The 19011-nt window shown below is 28.8% G+C and overlaps 1 long non-coding RNA gene across 1 annotated transcript; it reads left to right on the forward strand.

Annotated features, from left to right (window-relative positions):
• Window positions 1–4263: 4263 nt before the first annotated feature.
• LOC131901163 (uncharacterized) lies at window positions 4264–5193 on the forward strand. Its single transcript, XR_009376406.1, has 2 exons — window positions 4264–4539; window positions 4884–5193. It is a non-coding gene; the product is annotated as an uncharacterized LOC131901163 (long non-coding RNA).
• Window positions 5194–19011: the final 13818 nt, after the last annotated feature.

Genomic DNA, 19011 nt, shown 5'->3' on the forward strand with positions numbered 1-19011 from the left:
CAACTCGAGGACACTGAAGGGTCTGCCGGGGTCTTGGAGAAGGGAGGCCTTCCCAATGACTCTGAGATACCACCTTACACCTGTTAGGATGGCTAAGATCAAAAACAAGGAAGACACCTTATAAAGGAGAGGATGTGGAGCTAGGGGACCTCTCCAACACTGCTAGTGGGAATGCAAACTCGTACAACCACTTTGGAAATCAATATGGTGCTTTCTTAGAAAACTGGGAATCCATCTCCCCCAAGATCCAGCTATACCACTCTTGGGCATATACCCAAGGAATGCCCAATCATACCACAAGAGCACTTGCTCAGCTATGTTCATATCAGCATTGTCAGTAATAGTCAGAACCTGGAAACAACCTAGATGCCCTTCAATGGAAGAAAGGATAAATAAAATGTGTTACATATACACAATGGAATACTACTCAGAAGAGAAAAACAATGACATCATGAGGTTTGCAGGCAAATGGATGGATCTAGAAAAAAATCATCCTGAGTGAGGTAACCCAGACTCAGAAAGACAAACATGGTATGTACTCACTCACAGGAGGATACCAGATGTGGAACAAGGATGACTGGACTGCTGCTCACATCACCAGGAAGGCTACCTGGAAAACAGGACCCCAAGAAAGACACAGGAATCACCCAATGATGGAGAAATGGATGAGATCTACATGAACAATCTGGACATGAGTGGGGGAAATGAAGGTCAAGGGTTGAGGGAAAGAGAGCTTGGAGCAGGAGATCCCAGTTGGATTAAGAAAAGAGAGAGAGAACAAGGAATAAGAGACCATGGTAAATAAAGACCACATGAGAATAGGAAGAAGCAAAATACTAGAGAGGCCCACAGAAATCCACAAAGATACCCCCACAACAGACTTCTAGCAATGGTCGAGAGACAGCCCGAACTGACCTACTCTGGTGATGGGATGGCCAAACACCCTAATTGTCGTGCTAGAAACCCCATCCAAAGACTGAGGGAACTGGATGCAGAGATCCATGTCTTGGCCCTGGGTGGAGCTCTGGGAGTCCAATTAGCGAGAAAGCAGAGCGTTGATATGAGCAAGAATTGTTGAGATCAATGTTGGATAAAGCACAGGGACAAATAGCCAAACAAATGGAAACACATGAACTATGAACCAATGGCTGAGGGGCCCCCAACTGGATGAAGCCCTCTGAATGGGTGAGATAGTCGATTGGCTTGATCTGTTTGGGAGGCATCCAGGCAGTTGGACCAGGTCCTGTGCTCATTGCATGAGTTGGCTGTTTGAAACCTGGGGCTTGTACAGGGTCGCTTGGTTCAGCCTGGGAGGAGGGGACTGGACCTGCCGGGACTGAGTCTACCAGGTTGATATCAGTCCTGGGGGGGGAGAGGCTTTGTCCTGGAAGAGGTGGAAATAGGGGGTAGGCTGGGGGGAAGGGGAGGTGGGTAGGAGGGAAGAGAACAAAGGAATCTGTGGCTGATATGTAGAACTGAATTGTATTGTAAAATAAAATTAAATTAAATTAAAAAAATTAACAACTCATGAAAATCTAATATCCAAAATATACATATTGAACTCAAGAAATTAAATGACACAATAATTCTCACCTGATAAAGAACTTATATCTAAAGTATACATATTCAATAAAGAAATCAAATAAATAAACAAAATTTCTCATCTGATAAATGTCTAATATCCAAATATTATTTACTGAACATTAAAAATTAAATAAAAAATATTGTCATCTGATAAAAGTCCAATATCAAAAATATTATATTAAACACTAGAAATCAAATAATAAAACAAATATTCTCATCTGATGAAGGTCTAATATCTAAATTAAACCTGTTGAACAGAAAATCAGATAAATAAAATAACAATTTTCATCATAGAAATGTCGAATATAAAAAATATACATATTGAACACAAGATATCATTAATCAATTAAAAATTCTCACCTGATAAAGGTGCAATATCCAAAATATACATATCAAACATAACTAGCTAAATAAAAAAATTCTCATCTGATAAATGTCTTATATTGAAAATATACATATTGAACTTAATTAGATAAATAACACCAAAAAATCACATCTGATAAAGGTCTACATCCAAAATACACATATTGAACTGAAGAAACCTGGTCAATAAAACAAAAACTTTCATCAGATAAAGGTGTAATATCCAAAATATACATGTTGAATACAAGATATCAGACTAATATAACAAAAATTAGCATCTGACAAATGTCTAATATCCAATGTATACACATAGAATGCAGTATACCGTATAAATAAAACAAAAATTCTCATCTGATAAAGTATTAATATCAAAAATATGCATGCTGGACACAAGAAATCAAATATATAAAACAAAAATTCTCATCTGATAAAGGTCTAATATCCAAAATATACATATTGAACTTAATAAGATAAATAAAACAAAAATTATCATCTGTTAAACATTTACTGTCTAAAATATACATACTTAACAGAAGAAATGAAATAAAACAAAAATTCTGATCTGATAAAGGTCTAATATAAAAAATGTACATAGTGAACACAAGAAATCAGATGAATAAAACAAAAACTTCATCTGTTAAAGGTCTAATATCCAAAATATACATATTGAACACAAAAAAAATCCAACAAAACAAATGAAAATTCTAAATTGAAAAGGGTCTAATATCAAAAAATGCATATTGCACACAAGAAATTAGATAAATAAAACAAAAATTCTCATCTAATAAATGTCTAATATCCAAAGTATACATACTGAACACAAGAAATTAAATAAAACAAAAAATTCTCGTCTGAAAAAGGTCTAATAACCAAAATATACATATTGAACATAATAAGATAAATAAAATAAAAATTCTCATCCGTTAATGGTATAATGTCCAAAATATACATACTAAGCACAAGAAATTAAATAAGACAAAAATTCTCATCTGATAAAGGCCTAATATTCAAAATATACATATTGAATAAAAGAAATCGTACACATAAAACAAAAATTCTCCTCTGAAATCAGTCTTATATCCAAAATATATATATTGAACATAATTAGGTAAATAAAACAAAAATTCTCATCTGATAAAGGTCTGATATCAAAAATATACATAGTGAACACAAGAAATCAGATAAATAAAAGGAAAATTCTCATTTGATAGAAGTTTAATATCCAACTATACAGTTTGAACAAAGGAAATCAGATAAACAAAAAAAAATTTTTCATGTGATAAAATTTTAATATCCAAAATACACATATTCAACAAAATAAATGAGAAGAAAACAACAATTATTAGAGGTAGGTCTAATATTCAAATATACATATTGAACATATTTAGATAAATGAAAACAAAAATTCTCATTGGATAAAAGTCTAATATCCAAGCCGTGCGGTGGTGGCACACGCCTTTAATCCCAGCACTCGGGAGGCAGAGCCAGGCGGATCTCTATGAGTTCGAGGCCAGCCTGGTCTACAAAGTGAGTTCCAGGAAAGGCGCAAAGCTACACAGGGAAACCTTGTTTTGAAAAAAAAAAACTAAAAAAAAAAGTCTAATATCCAAAACATAGATATTGAAAACAGGATACCAGATAAATAAAACAAAATTTCTCATCTGATCAAGATCTAATGACAAGTATATATATTGAACACAAGAAATCAGATAAATAAAACAAAAATTCTCATCTGATAAAGGTCTAATATCAAAAATATATGTATTAAACACAAGAGATTAAATAAAACAAAAATTCTCACCTGAGAAAGAACTAATATCCAAAACATGATACTGAACACATGGTATCAGATAAATAAATCAAGAATTCTAACCTGATAAAGGCCTAGTATTCAAAATATACAAAAAACACAAGAAATCAGAAAAACAAAACAAAATTCTCATGTGATAAAGGTTTAACATGAAAAATGTATTTATTGAACACAAGAAATTAAACAAAACTTCTGTTCTGATAATGGTCTAATATAAAAATATACTTATTGAACACAAGAAATCAGACAAAAGAAGAATTCTCATCTGATAAAGGTATCTTTATAGGCGTTTTCCTTCTTTATGTTGTGAAAGTTTTCTTCTATGATTTTGTTGAATATATTTTCTGTGCCTTTGAGTTGGTATTCTTTTCGTTCTTCTATCCCTATTATTCTTAGGTTTGGTCTTTTTATGGTGTCCCAAATTTCTTGGACATTTTGGGTCATGACTTTGTTGGCTTTAGTGTTTTCTTTGACTGATGAATCTATTTCCTCTACCATATCTTCAACACCAGAGATCCACTCTTCCATCTCTTGCACTCTGTTGGTTATGCTTGCATTTGTAGTTCCTGTTCATTTATTCAGATTTACACTTCCAGCATTTCCTCAGTTTGTGTCTTCTTTGTCTCCATTTCAGTCGTGCAGCAGACCTGCAGGCAGATCAGACTACCACCATCCCCCATGAGACCCTGTAACCAAGCCCCACCTCCCCCCATCCCACCCATTCTTCAAGACTGCAACTGTTCCCTGAGACAGAGATGGCCAAGACCCGATTGGACTAAGAGGTGAGTCTTTATCCTCAATCCTGAACACCCCAGACCCTAGGATTGGGCCCAGGGGCACAACCCTGCACCCCTACACCACTACCCATTGCAGTCCCAGTTTCGGCCAGTCAGCAGGCAGACCTACTGCAGGCAGTTCAGACTTCCACCATCCCCCACCAGACCTTGTAACTCACAAGTCCCACCCCTCCCAACCCACCTGTGTGCCAAGATTACAACTATTCCCTGAGACAGAGCCCACAAGGGCCAATTGGACTAAGAGCTTCTCCCTGAGACAAACAGTCCATCAGAACCCAATGGACCAAGAGCTCCCAGATTATTGATCCAACTGAGAGAGCCTCCCTCAGACACAGACACCGCTTGCACCAAGTGGAGAAAGAGATGGATAGAGGCCAGTGCAAAAGTACAGTCAACAACAAAAAACACACCATGGTTCCATCAGAACCTACACCAGCAAGACCTGAACATCCCAAAACAGAGGAAACAGAAGAAATCGACCTTAAAAAATGATCTTAAGAAGATGTTAGAGATCTTTAAAGAGGAAATGAAAAATTCCCTTAAAGAATTAGAGGAAAAGTCAAACAAAAATGGGAAGCAATCAGTAAATCCCTTGAAAGCCAAGAGAAAGCAATTAAATATTTGAGGGAAACAGCTCAAGATTTGAAATCTGATTTCTCATTTTTAATATGTATATTTTGCATATAGACATTTATTAGGTGAGAATTTTTGTTTTATTTAATTTTTTGCATTCAATATGTATATTTTGGTTATTAAATCTTTATCAGATGAGAGTTTTTGTGTTGTGTATATGATTTCTTGTGTTTAATATATATATATATATATATATATATATATATATATATATATATTGGATACTAGATCTTTATCAGATTAAAATTTTTGTTTTATTTAATTTCTTGAGTTCAATATGTAATTTTCAACATTAGAAGTTTATCAGATTAGGATTTTTGTTTAATTTATCTAATTATGTTACATTTATCAGATGAGGATTTCTGTTTTATTTATCTGATTTCTAGTGTTCAGTATTTATATTTTGGCTTAGTCCTTTATCAGATGAGAAGTTTTGTTTTATTTATCTGATTTCTTGTGTTCGTTATGTATATTTTGAATATTAGAACTTTATCAGATGCAAATTTTTGTTTTATTTATCTGACGTCTTGTGTACAATATGTATATTTCTGATATTAGACCTTTATTAGGTGAGAATTTTTTTATTTATCTAATTATGTTTGATGTGTATGTTTGGGATAGTAGACCTTTATCATATGAGAATTTTTGTTTCATTTAATATCTGTGTTCAAAAAGTATATTAGGGATAGTAGACCTCTATCAGATGAGAATTTTCATTTTATTTATATTATTTATTGTGTTCAATATGTATATTTTGGATATTAGACCTTTATCAGATGAGAAATTTTGTTTTAATTAATTTCTTGTGTTCTGTATATATATTTTGGATACTAGAAATTTATCATGTGATAATTTTTTATTTTATTTATGTTATCATGTTCAATGTGTATACTTTGGGTATTAGAACATTATCAAATGATTTTTTTTTTATTTATCTGACTTCTTAGGATCAATGTGTATATTTTTGATATTAGACGTTTATCAGATGAGAATTTTTGTTTTATTTATCTGATTTCCAGTGTTCAATGTGTATATTTTTGATATTAGACCTTTAAAAAATGAGAATTTTTGTTTTATTTAATTTATTGTGTTAAATGAAAATATTTTGGATATTAGACTTTTATCAGATGAGATTTTTTTGTTTTATTTATTTGATTTCTTGAGTTCCATATGTATATTTTGGATATTAGACCTTTATCTGATGACAATATTTGTTCTATTTACCTGATTTCTTGTGTTCAATATGTATATTTTAGATATTAGACCTTTATCTAATGATAATTTTTGTTTTATTTTTCTGATTTCTGGTGTTCAATATGTATTTTGGATATTAGACCTTTATGAGATGAGAATTTTTCTTTTATTTAATATCTTGTGTTCAATATGTATATTTTGGATATTAAAGTTTTATAGGATGAAAATTTTTGTTTTATTTACCTGATTTCTTGGATTCAACATGTATATTTTGGATATTAGTCCTTTTCAGATTAGAATTTTTGTTTATCTGACTTCTTGTGTTCAATATGTGTAATTTGGATATTAGACCTTTACCCTGTGACAATTTTTGCTTTATTTATTTGATTTCTTGTGTTCAATATGTAATTTTGGATATTAGACCTTGATCAGATGAGAATTTTTGTTTTATTTAATTCTTGTGTTCAATAAGTATATTTGTGATATTAGACTTTTATTTAATGAGGATTTTTTGCTTTATTTATCCAAGTATGTTCAATATGTATATTTTGGGTACTCGACCTTTATCCGATGATAATTATTGCTTTGTTTTTCTGTTTTCTTTTTTTCAATATGTATATTTTGTATATTAGAACTTTATCAGGTGACAATTTTATTTTATTTATCTAATTTCTGGTGTTCAATATGTATAATTTGATATTAAAACTCTACTGGTGAGAATTTGTGTTTTATCTAATTTCTTGTTTTCAATAAGTATATTTGATATATTAGACCTACCAGTGAGAATTTTGTTGTTTCTAATTTCTTGATTTCAACATATATATTTTGGATATTAGAACTTTAGCAGATGAATTTTTGTTTTATTTAATTTCTTGTGTTCAATATGTATATTTTTGTTTTTAGACCTTCATCAGATGAGAATTTTTGTATTTTTATGTGATTTCTTGTGTTGAGTATGTATATTTTTGATATTAGATCTTTATCAGATGAGAATTTTTGCTTTACTTCCTTGGTTTCTTGGATTTGATTATGAATATTTTGGAAATTAGTACTTTATCAGATGAGAGTTTTTGTTTTCTTTACCTGATTTCTTGTGTTCTGTATGTATATTTTGGATATGAGACCTTTATCAGAAGAGAATTTTTGTTTTATTTTATTTCTTGTGTTCTTTAATTATATTTTTGATATTTGAGCTTTATCACATGAAAATTTTGTTTTCTTTTTCTGATTTTTTCTGTTCTATATGTATATATTGGATATTAGAAAATTATCAGATGATAATTTTTGTTTTATTTATCTAATTATATTTGGTATGTATATTTTGGAAATTAGACCCTAATCAGGTGAGAATTTTTGATTTATTTATCTGATTTCTTTGGTTCAATGTGTATATTTAGGATTTTAGGCCTTTATCAGATATGAATTTTTGTTTCATTTATCTGATTTCTTGTGTTCAACATGTATATTTTAGATATGACTTATGTCAGATGAGAATTTTTTATATATAGATGATGTCTTGTGTTCAATATTTATAGTTTAGGTATTAGACCTTTATCACACGAGAATTTTTGTTTTATTTAACTAATTATGTTGAATATGTATATTTTGGATATTAGACTATTGTCAGATGAGAGATTTTGTTTTATTTTTCTGATTTCTTGTGTTCTATAAGTATATTTTTGATAGTAGAACTTTACCAGTGAGAATGTTTGTTTTATCTAATTTCTTGTGTTCCATATGTATATTTCTTTTCTTTATTAAGAAATTTTCGCCGGGTGGTGGTGGCGCACACCTTTAATCCCAGCACTCGGGAGGCAGAGCCAGGTGGATCTCTGTGAGTTCGAGGCCAGCCTGGACTACCAAGTGAGTTCCAGGAAATGCGCAAAACTACACAGAGAAACCCTGTCTCGAAAAACCAAAAAAAAAAGAAAAAAAAAAAAAAGAAATTTTCTACTCACTCTGTATACCACCCACAGTCCCATCGCCTCCTTCCTCCCATCTCCCAAACCTCCAGCCTAAGCCACTCCATATCTGCACTTCCCTCAAATCAAGGTCTCCCATGGGGAGTCAGCAGAGCCCTGCACACTGAGCCTAGACCGGTCCAAGCCCTTTCTCACTGTACCAAGGCTGCGCAGGGCACCACACTACAGGCACCGGATACCTAAAGCCCTGCCCATGCAGCAGGAATGGATTCTGATCCCCCTGCCTGGGTGTTCCCCAAACAGTTTGAGCCAAACAACCGTCTTCCATATCCAGAGCGCCTAGTCCAGTCCCATTGGGGCTCCACAGCCACCAGTCCACACAGTCCACAGTTCATGGGCTTCCACTAGTGTGGCCGGTCATCTCTGCACGTCCTCCCATCATGATCTTGACGTCCCTTGTTTGCAGTATCTCTCCTCTCTCTCATCAATTGGATTCCCAGAGCTCAGCCTGGTGCCTGGCCGTGAATCTGTGTATCTGTCTCTATCAGTCACTGGACAAAGGCTCTATGATGACAGCTAGGTTATTCACTAGACTGGTCACCAGAGTAGACTGGTCCAGGCACCCTCTGGACCACTGCCAGCAGACCAAGGTGAGATCAACCTTGTGGATTCCTGAAAGCCTCCCCAGCACCCTTCCTTTTCCTATTCCCATGATGTCCTCATCTATCATGGTATCTTCCTCCCTGCCCTCCCACTCTGTCCCTGTTCCAGCTTGACCCTCCCATTTCCCTATGTTCTCATCCCCCACTCCTCACCCTCTGCCACCGCCCCACACCCAGTCCACTCATGTAGATCTCATCCACTTCTCCTTCACAAGATCATTCATGTGTCCCTCCTAGGGTCTTTTCCTGTTAGCTAGCCTCTCTGGAGTTGTGGGCTGCAGTCTGGCCATCCTTTCCCTTACATCTGGTATCTACTTATGAGTGAGTACATACTATGTTTGTCCTTCTGAGTCTGGGTTACTTCACTCAAGATGATATTTTCTAGTTCCATCCATTTGCCTGCAAATTTCATGATATCATTGTTTTTTACTGCTGTATATATTATTTACCATTTATATTTACCATTGTATATATGTGCCACATTTTCTTTATCCATTCTTCAGTTGAGGGGCCTACCGCTGATAATTTTTCTTATTTTCTAAAAATAGTATTCAATATGTATATTTTAGATATTAGACTTTTATCAGATAGGAATTTATTTATTTGATTTCATGTGTTTAATATGTATATTTTTGATATTAGACATTTATCAGGTGAGAATTTTTGCTTATTTATCTAGTATCTTGTGTTCAAAATGCAGATTTTTGATATGAGACCTTTATCAGATGAGAATTTTCATTTTATTTATCTAATTTCCAGTGTACAATATGTATATTTTGGATATTAGATCTTTAACACATGAAAGTATTTGCTTTATTTATCAGATATCTTGTGTTCAATATGAATGTTTTGGATATTAGACCTTGATCAGATGAGAATTTTTGTTTTATGTATTTGATTTCTTGTATTCAGCATGCATATTTTCAATATTAGTTCTTTATCACGTGTGAATTTTTGTTTTATTTATTTCTTGTGTTCAATATGTATATATTTGATATTGGACCTCTATCAGATGACAATTTTTATTTATCTATTTTCTTGTGTTGGATACACATATTTTTGATATTAGACCTTTATCAGATGAGAATTTTTGTTTTTTTTATCTGGTATGCTGTGTTTACTATGTATGTTTTGGATGTTAGACCTTTGTCAGGTGAGAATTTTTGTTTTATTTGTCTAATTATGTTCAATATGTATATTTTGGATATTAGACATTTATCAGGTGAGAATTTTTTTTATGTATATATTGATTACTTGTGTTCAGTATGCATATTTTTTATATTAGTTCATTATAAGATCAAAATTTTTGTCTTTTAATTTCTTGTGTTCAGTAAGTATATTTTGAATATTAGACTTTTATCAGATGAGAATTTTTGTTTTATAAATTTGATTTCTTGTGTTCATATGTATATTTTCGATATTACTTCTTTATCAGGTGAGAATTTTTTTAATTTCTTGTGTTCAATATGTATATTTTTGATATTAGACCTTTATGAGATGAGAATTTTCTTATTATTTATCGGATATCCTGTGTTCTGTATGTATATTTTGGTAATGGGACCTTTAAAAGATGAGAATTTTTCTTTTATTGAATTATGTTCAATATGTTTCTTTTCGATATTAGACTTGTATCAGAAGAGAATTTTGGTTTTATTTATCTGATTTCTTCTGTTCAATGTTCATATTTTGGATATTAGACCTACCACTGATAATTTTTTAGTTTCATTCAATATGTATATTTTGGATATTATACTTTTATCAGGGGAGAATTTTTTTGTTTATCTGATTTCTTGTGTTCAATATGTATATTTTGGTTATTAGACCTTTATCAGACGTGAATTTTTATTTTGTTTATGTGATTTCTAATGTTCAATATGTATATTGTTGATATTAGACCTACTGCCAATATATTTTTTCTTATTTATTGTGTTCAATATGTATATTGTGGATATTATACTTTTTTTTCGGTTTTTCGAGACAGGATTTCTCTGTGTAGCTTTGTGCCTTTCCTGGAACTCACTTGGTAGCCCAGGCTGGCCTCGAACTCATAGAGATCCTCCTGGCTCTGCCTCCCAAGGGATATTATACTTTAATCATATGACAAGTTTTTTTTATTTATTTGATTTCTTGTGTTCAACATGTATATTTTTGATATTAGATCTTTATCAGATGAGAAATTTTGTTTTATTTATCTAATTTCTTGTGTTTAATGTGAATATTTTTAATATTAGTCCTTTATCAGATGTGAATTATTTCATTTATCTGGTATCCTTTGTTTAATATATATATATATATTTGATATTTGAATTTTTTATCAGATTGGAATTTTAGCTTTATTTATCTGATTTCTTGTGTTCAGTATGTATATTTTGTTATTGGACATTTATCAGATGGAATTTCCCTTTTCTATATCTGGTATCTTGAGTTGAATATATTTTGGACATTAGACCTTTATTAAATATGAATTTTTGTTTTTTAAAGCTATTATCTTGTGTTCTTTATGTCTATTTTGGATATTAGACCTTTATCAGATCAGAAATTTTGTTTTCTTTATCTGATTTCTGGTGTACAATATGTATATTTTTGATATTAGATCTTTAGCTGATGACATTTTTTTATTATTTGTCTGATTTGTTGTGTTCAGTATGTATACTTTGGATATTTAACTTTTATCAGATGAGAATTTTTGTTTTATTAATCTAATTATGTGCAATATGCATATTTTGGATTTTAGACCTTCATCAGATGGGAATTTTTGTTTCATTTATCCAGTTACGTTCAATATGTATATACTTGATATTAGACATGTATCAGAACAGAATTTTTGTATTATTTATCTGATTTCTAGTTTTCAATATGTATATTTTGGATAATGACTTTAATCAGTTGATAATTTTGTTTTATTTAATTTCTAGTGTTCAATATGAATATGTTTGATGTTAGACTTTTATCAGATAAGAATTTTTGTTGTATTTATCTGTTATCCTGTGTTCAATATTTATATTTTGAATATTAGATCTTTATCAGATGAGAATTTTTGTTTTATTTATTTAAATCTTGTGTTTGATATGCATATTTTTTATATTAGACCTTTATCAGATGAGAATTTTCATTTTATTTATCTGATTTCTTGTGTTCAATATGTATAATTTGGATATTACACCTTTAACCAGTGAGAACTTTTCTATTATTTATCTGATTTCTAGTTTTCAATACGTATATTTTGGATAATGACTTTATGAGATGAGAATTTTTGTTTCATTTAATTTCTTGTGTTTGATATGTATATATTGGATATTAGACCATCATATGAGAATTTTTGTTTTATTTAATTTCATTTATCTGATTTTTAGTCTTCAATATGTATATTTTGGATAATGACATTTATCAGGTTAGAATTTTTGATTTATTTAATTTCTTGTGTTCAATATATACGTTTTGGTATTGGACCTGTATGGTGAGAATTTGTGTTTCAATTATCTGATTTCTTGTGTTCAATTTATATATTGTGGATATTAGATATACTGCTGATAAATTCTGTTTTTTTCTATATTATTTTGTTCAATATGTATATTTTGGATCTTAGTGGTTTATCAGATGAGAATTTTCATTTTATACACCTGATTGCTTGTGTTCAAAATTTATGTTTAGGAAAATAGATATTTATTTCAAATCAGAATGTTTGTTTATTTAATTTCTTGTTTTCAATATGTATATTTTTATATTAGTCCTTTATCACATGAAAATTTTATTTTGTTTTTCTGAATTCTTGTGTTCTATATGTATATTTTGAATAGTAGACCTTTATCAGATGAGAGTCTTTGTTTATATATCTGATTTCTTGTGTTCAGTATGTATATTTTGGATATTAGATCTTTATCAGATGAGAATTTTTGTTTTATTTATCGAATTATGTTCAATATGTCTGTTTTAGGTATTAGACCTTTATCAGATCACAATTTTGTTGTATTTATCTGATTTCTTGTGTTCAATATGTATATTGTGGATGTTAGACCAATAGGTGAGAATTTTTGTTTTTTTCTTATTTATTGGGTTCAGTATGTATATTTTGGATATTATACTTTTATCAAATGACAGTTTTTTATCTGATTTCTCATTTTTAATACGTATACTTTTGATATTAGGTTTATATCAAATAAGAATTTTTATTTTATTTTCTAATTTCTTGTGTTCTACATGCATATTTTGGGTATTAGACTTGCATCAGTTGAGATTTTTCATTTTATTTCTCTGGTATCCTGTTTTTAATATGTATATTTTGGATATTAGACATTTATGAGATAAGAATTTTTGTTTTACTTATGTAACTGTGTGTTGATATGTATATTTTGTATATTATATCTTTATCTGGAGCGAATTTTTGTTTTATGCATTTAATTATGTTCAATGTGTATATTTTGGGTATTAGACATTTATCAGAGAAGAATTTTTCTTTTATTTAAATAATGTTCAATATGTCTGTTTTGAATATTAGACCTTTATCAGATCAGAATTTTGATTTTATTTATCTGATTTCATGTGTTCAATATGTATATTTTGGATATTAGACCTACTGCTGATAATTTTTGGGTTTTTTTATTCATTGTGTTCAACATGTATATTTTGGATATTATACATTTACCGTATGAGAATTTATTTTATTTATTTGATTTCTTGTGTTCAATATTTATATTTTGGATATTAGATCTTTATTATATGAGAATTTTTTTTATTTTTCTGATTTCTTGTGTTCAATATGTATATTTTGGACATTTGATTTTTATCAACTGATAATTTCTGTTTTATTTATCTAATTACAATCAATATGAATATTTTTCTTATTATTCCTCCTACACATTAGAATTTTGTTTTGCTTTTTTTGATTTCTTGTGTTCTATCTCTATATTTTGAATGTTAGACCTTTCTCAGGTTAAAATTTTTGTTTTATTTAATTTCTTGTGTTCAATATGTACATATTTGATATTAGACCTTCATCAGATGAGAATTTTTGTTTTATTTATCTCATATCCTGTCTTTAATATGTATATTTTGGATATTAGACCTTTATCAGATGAGAATTTTCATTTTATTTATCTAATTATGTTCAATATGTCCTTTTGCAATATTAAAGCATTAACAGATCAGAATGTTTTCATATTTATCTGATTTCTAGTGGTCAATATGCATATTTTGGGTATTAGAGCTACAGCTAATAATTTTTGATTTTTTTCTAATTTATTGTGTTCAATATGTATATTTTGAATATTAGACCTTAATCAGTGAGAATTTTGTTTTGTTTATCTGATTTCTTGTGTTTTATATACACATTTTGAATATTAGACCTTTATAAGGTAAGAAATTTAGTTATATTTATCTGATTTCTTGTGTTCAACATGAATAGTTTTGATATTAGATCTTTATCAGATAAGAATATTTGTTTTATTTGTCTTAATTCTTGTGTTCAATATGCATATTTTGGATATGATGTATTTATCAGGTGGAATTTTTGTTTTATTCATATAATTATGTTTATTATGTCTGTTTTGGATATTAGATCTTCATTAGATGAGAATTTTTCTTTTATTTGATTTCTTGTGTTCAATATGTATATTCTGGATATTAGACCTACCACTGACAATTTTTGTTTTTTTCTTGTTTATTGTTTTCAATATGTATATTTTGTATATTAGGCATTTATCAGATAAAATTTTTTTTATTTATCTAATTTCTTGTGTTCAACATATATACTTTGGATATTATATCTTTATCAGATGAGAATTTTTGTTTCATTTCTATGATTTTGTGTATTCAATATGTATATTTTGGATATCAGATCTTTATTAGAGAATTTTCATTTTATTTATCTGATTTCCTGTGTTCAATATGTATATTTTTGATATTAGACCTTTATCAGATGAGAATTTTTGTTTTCTTTATCTGATTTCTTATGTTATATATGTATATTTTAGATATTAAACATTTATCAGGTGAGAATTTTTGTTTTATTTATTTAATTATATTGAATATGTCTGTTTTGGATATTTGACGTTTTTCAGCTCAGAATTTTTGTTTTATTTATCTGATTTCTTGTGTTTAATATGTATATTTTGGATATTAGATATGCCACTAATAATTTTTTTTTAGTAATTGTATTCAATATTTACATTTTGGATATTAAACCATTATCAGATGAGAATTTTGTTTTGTTTTTCTAATTTCATGTGTTCCATATGTATATTTTTAATATTAGACCTTTATCTGGTGAGAACTTTGGTTTATTTATCTGATTTATTGTGTTCAATATGTATATTTTGTATATTCGACCTTGATCAGGTGAGAATTTTTGTTTTATATATTTGATTTCTTGTGTTCATATGTGTATTTTAGATAAAGTTTTTCTCAGGTGAGAATTTTTCTTTTAATTAATTTCTGTGTTCAATATGTATATTTTTGACAATACACCTTTATCAGATGAGAAATTTCATTTTATTTATCTGATTTCTTGTGTTCTGTATGTTTATTTTGGATATTAGACTTTTATTAGATGAGAATTTTCCTTTAATTTAACTACTTATGTTCAATACATCTGTTTTTGGATAATACACCTTTATCTGATGTGAATATTCATTTTCTTTATCTGATTTCTTTTATTCAATATTTATATTTTCCATATTAGATCTACGTCAGATGAGATTTTTTGTTTTATTTATCTGATTTCTTGTGTTCAATGTGTATATTTTGGATACTAGATATTTATCAGGTGACAATTTTTGTTTTATTTATCTAATTATCTTCAGTATATCTGATTTGGGTATTTGCCATTTATCAGATCAGAATTTACGTTTTATTTTTCTGATTTTTTGAGTTCAATATGTATGTTGTGGATATTAGAACTATCACTGATAATTTTTGTTTTTTTTAATTATTGTATTCAATATGTATATTTTAGATATTAGGTTTTTATCAGATGGGAATTGTTCTATTTATCTGATTTCTTTGTTCAATATATATATTTTTTGATATTAGATTGTTATCAGATGAGAATTTTTGTTTTTTTAATATTGTATCCTGTGTTTAACATGTATATTTTGGATATTAGACATTTATCAGATGAGAATTTTTGTTTTATTTATCCAGTTTCTTGTCTTCCGTATGCATATTTTTAATATTAGACCATTATTGTATGAGAATTTCCTGTATATTTTGGATATTAGATCTTTATCAGATGGGAATTTTTGTTTTATTTGTCCAATTTCTTGTGTTCAATAGGTGTATTTTTTTATATTAGAACATTATCAGATGAGAATTTTTGTTTTATTTAATTTCTGGTGTTTCATAGTAATATTTTTGTAATTTGACCTTTGACACATGATAATTTCTTGTTTTTTTTAATCTTGTGATCAATATGTATATTTTCGATATTAGACCTTTATCAGATGAAAATTTTTTATTTATCTGATTTCATGTGATCAATATGTATATTTTTGATATTAGATCTTTATCACATGAGTATTTTTTTTTTATTTGTCTGATTTCTTGTGTTCAATATGTATATTTTGGATAATAGACCTTTATCATGTGAGAATTTTTGTTTCATTTAATTTCTTTTGTTCAGTGTGAATGTTTTTGATGTTACTTTTATCAGATGAATTATTGTTATATTTATCTAATTATGCTCAATATGTGCATATTTGATATAAGACCATTCTCAGTTCAGAATTTTAGTTGTATTTATCTGATTTCTTTTTTTTTTTTTTCCGAGACAGGGTTTCTCTGTGTAGCTTTGTGCCTTTCCTGGAACTCACTTGGTAGCCCAGGCTGGCCTTGAACTGACAGAGATCTGCCTGCCTCTGTCTCCCGAGTGTTGGGATTAAAGGCGTGCGCCACCACCGCCCGGCTGATTTCTTATGTTCAATTTTAATTTATTTTTATTTATTTATTTATTTATTTATTTATTTATTTATTTATTTATTTATTTTGGTTTTTTCGAGACAGGGTTTCTCTGTGTAGCTTTGCGCTTCTCCTGGAACTCACTTGGTAGCCCAGGCTGGCCTCGAACTCACAGAGATCCACCTGGCTCTGCCTCCCGAGTGCAATATTTTTAATTTTAAACTTACCACTGATAATTTTCTTTTCTAGTTTATTGTGTTCAATATGTAGATTTTGGATATTAGATGTTTACTAGAGGAGAATTTTTGTTTTATTTATCTGACCTCTTGTGTTTGATATGAATATTTTTGGTATTAGACTTTTATCAGATCAGAATTTTTGTTTTATTTGTCTAAATTCTTGTGTTCAATGTGTATATTTTGGGTATTAGACATTTATCAGATAAGAATTTCTGTTTTATTTAATTTCTTGTGTTCAGTACATATATTTTGGATATTAGACCTTTATCAGATGAGAATTTGCATTTTATTTATCTAATTATGTTAAATGTGTCCATTTTTTGATATTACACCTTTAGAAGATGAGTATTTTTATTTTATATATTTGATTTCTTGTGTAGAGTATGCATATTTTGGATATTAGTTCGTTATCAGGTGGATTTTTGTTTTATTTAATTTCTCATGTTCAGTGTGTATATTTTGGATATTAGACCTTCATGAGATGAAAATTTTTGTTTTATTTATTTAGTAATGTTCAGTATGTCTGTTTTAGATTTAGGACCTTTATCAAATCAGAATATTTGTTTTATTTATCTGATTTTTAATTTTCAATATATATATTTTGGAAGATGACCTTTGTCAGGTTAGAATTTTTAGATTATTTAATTTCTTGTGTTCAATATGTATATTCTGGTATTAGAGCTTTATCAGATCATAATTTTTTTAATTATCTGATTTCCTGTGTTCAATATGTATATTGTGAATATTAGACCTAACACTGATAATTTTTGTTTTTTTTCTCAATTAATGTGTTCAAAATGTATATTTAAATTATTATACTTTTATGAAATGAGAATTTTGTTTTATTTACCTGATATCTTGTGTTCAATATGTATATTTTTGATATTAGACCCTTATCAGGAGAGAATTTTTGTTTTATTTATCAGATTTCTTGTATTCAATATGTGTATTTAGGATATTAGACCTTTATCAGATCAGTATATTTGGTTCATTTAATTTCTTGTGTTCAATATGTATATTTTTCATATTAGTCCTTTATCACATGAGATTTTTTTTCTGATTTCTTGTGTTCTGTATTTACATTTTGAGTATTAGACCTTCATCAGGTGAGATTTTTGTTTTATTGATGTGACTTCTTGTGTTCAATATGTATATTTTTGTATTAGGCCTTCATCAGTGGAGAATTTTTGTTTTGTGTATTTCACATCCTGTTTTTAATATGTATATTTTGGATATAAGGCATGTGTAAGATGAGAATTTTTGTTTTGTTTATCTAATGTCTTATTTTCAATATGTATATTTTGGATATAAAACTTTATCAAGTGAGAGTTTCTGTTTTTTTTTAATTTCTTGTGTTCAGTATGTATATTTTGGATATTAGACCTTTATCAGATGAGGATTTTTAATTTATATATTTGATTTCTTGTGTTCAATATGTATATGTTTTACCTTAGACCTTTATCAGATGACAATTTTCATTCTATTTATGTAATTATGTTGAATATGTTCATGTTCAATATTAGACATTAATTAGATGAGAATTTTTGTTTTATTTATTTTCTTGTGTTCAATAAGATAATTTTTTGTAATTTGACCTTTATCACATGAGAATTTTTTTTATTTCTTGTATTCAATCTTTATATTTTTGATGTTAGACCTCTATCAGATGAGAATTTTTTTTAATTATCTGAATTCTTGTGTTCAATATTTATATTTAGTATATTAGACTTACTGCTGATAATTTTTGCTGTTTTTTTCTAATTTCTTGTGTTTAATATGTATATTTTGGATATTAGACCTTTATCATGTTAGAATTTTTGTTTCCTTCATCAGATATCTTGTGTTCAATATGTATAATATGATTATTAGACCTTTATTAGGTGAGAAGTTTGTTTTATTTAATTTCTTGTTTTAAAT

This window comes from Peromyscus eremicus, unplaced genomic scaffold, assembly GCF_949786415.1.
Source record: "Peromyscus eremicus unplaced genomic scaffold, PerEre_H2_v1 PerEre#2#chrX_unloc_4, whole genome shotgun sequence".
Taxonomy (NCBI): Eukaryota; Metazoa; Chordata; class Mammalia; order Rodentia; family Cricetidae; genus Peromyscus; species Peromyscus eremicus.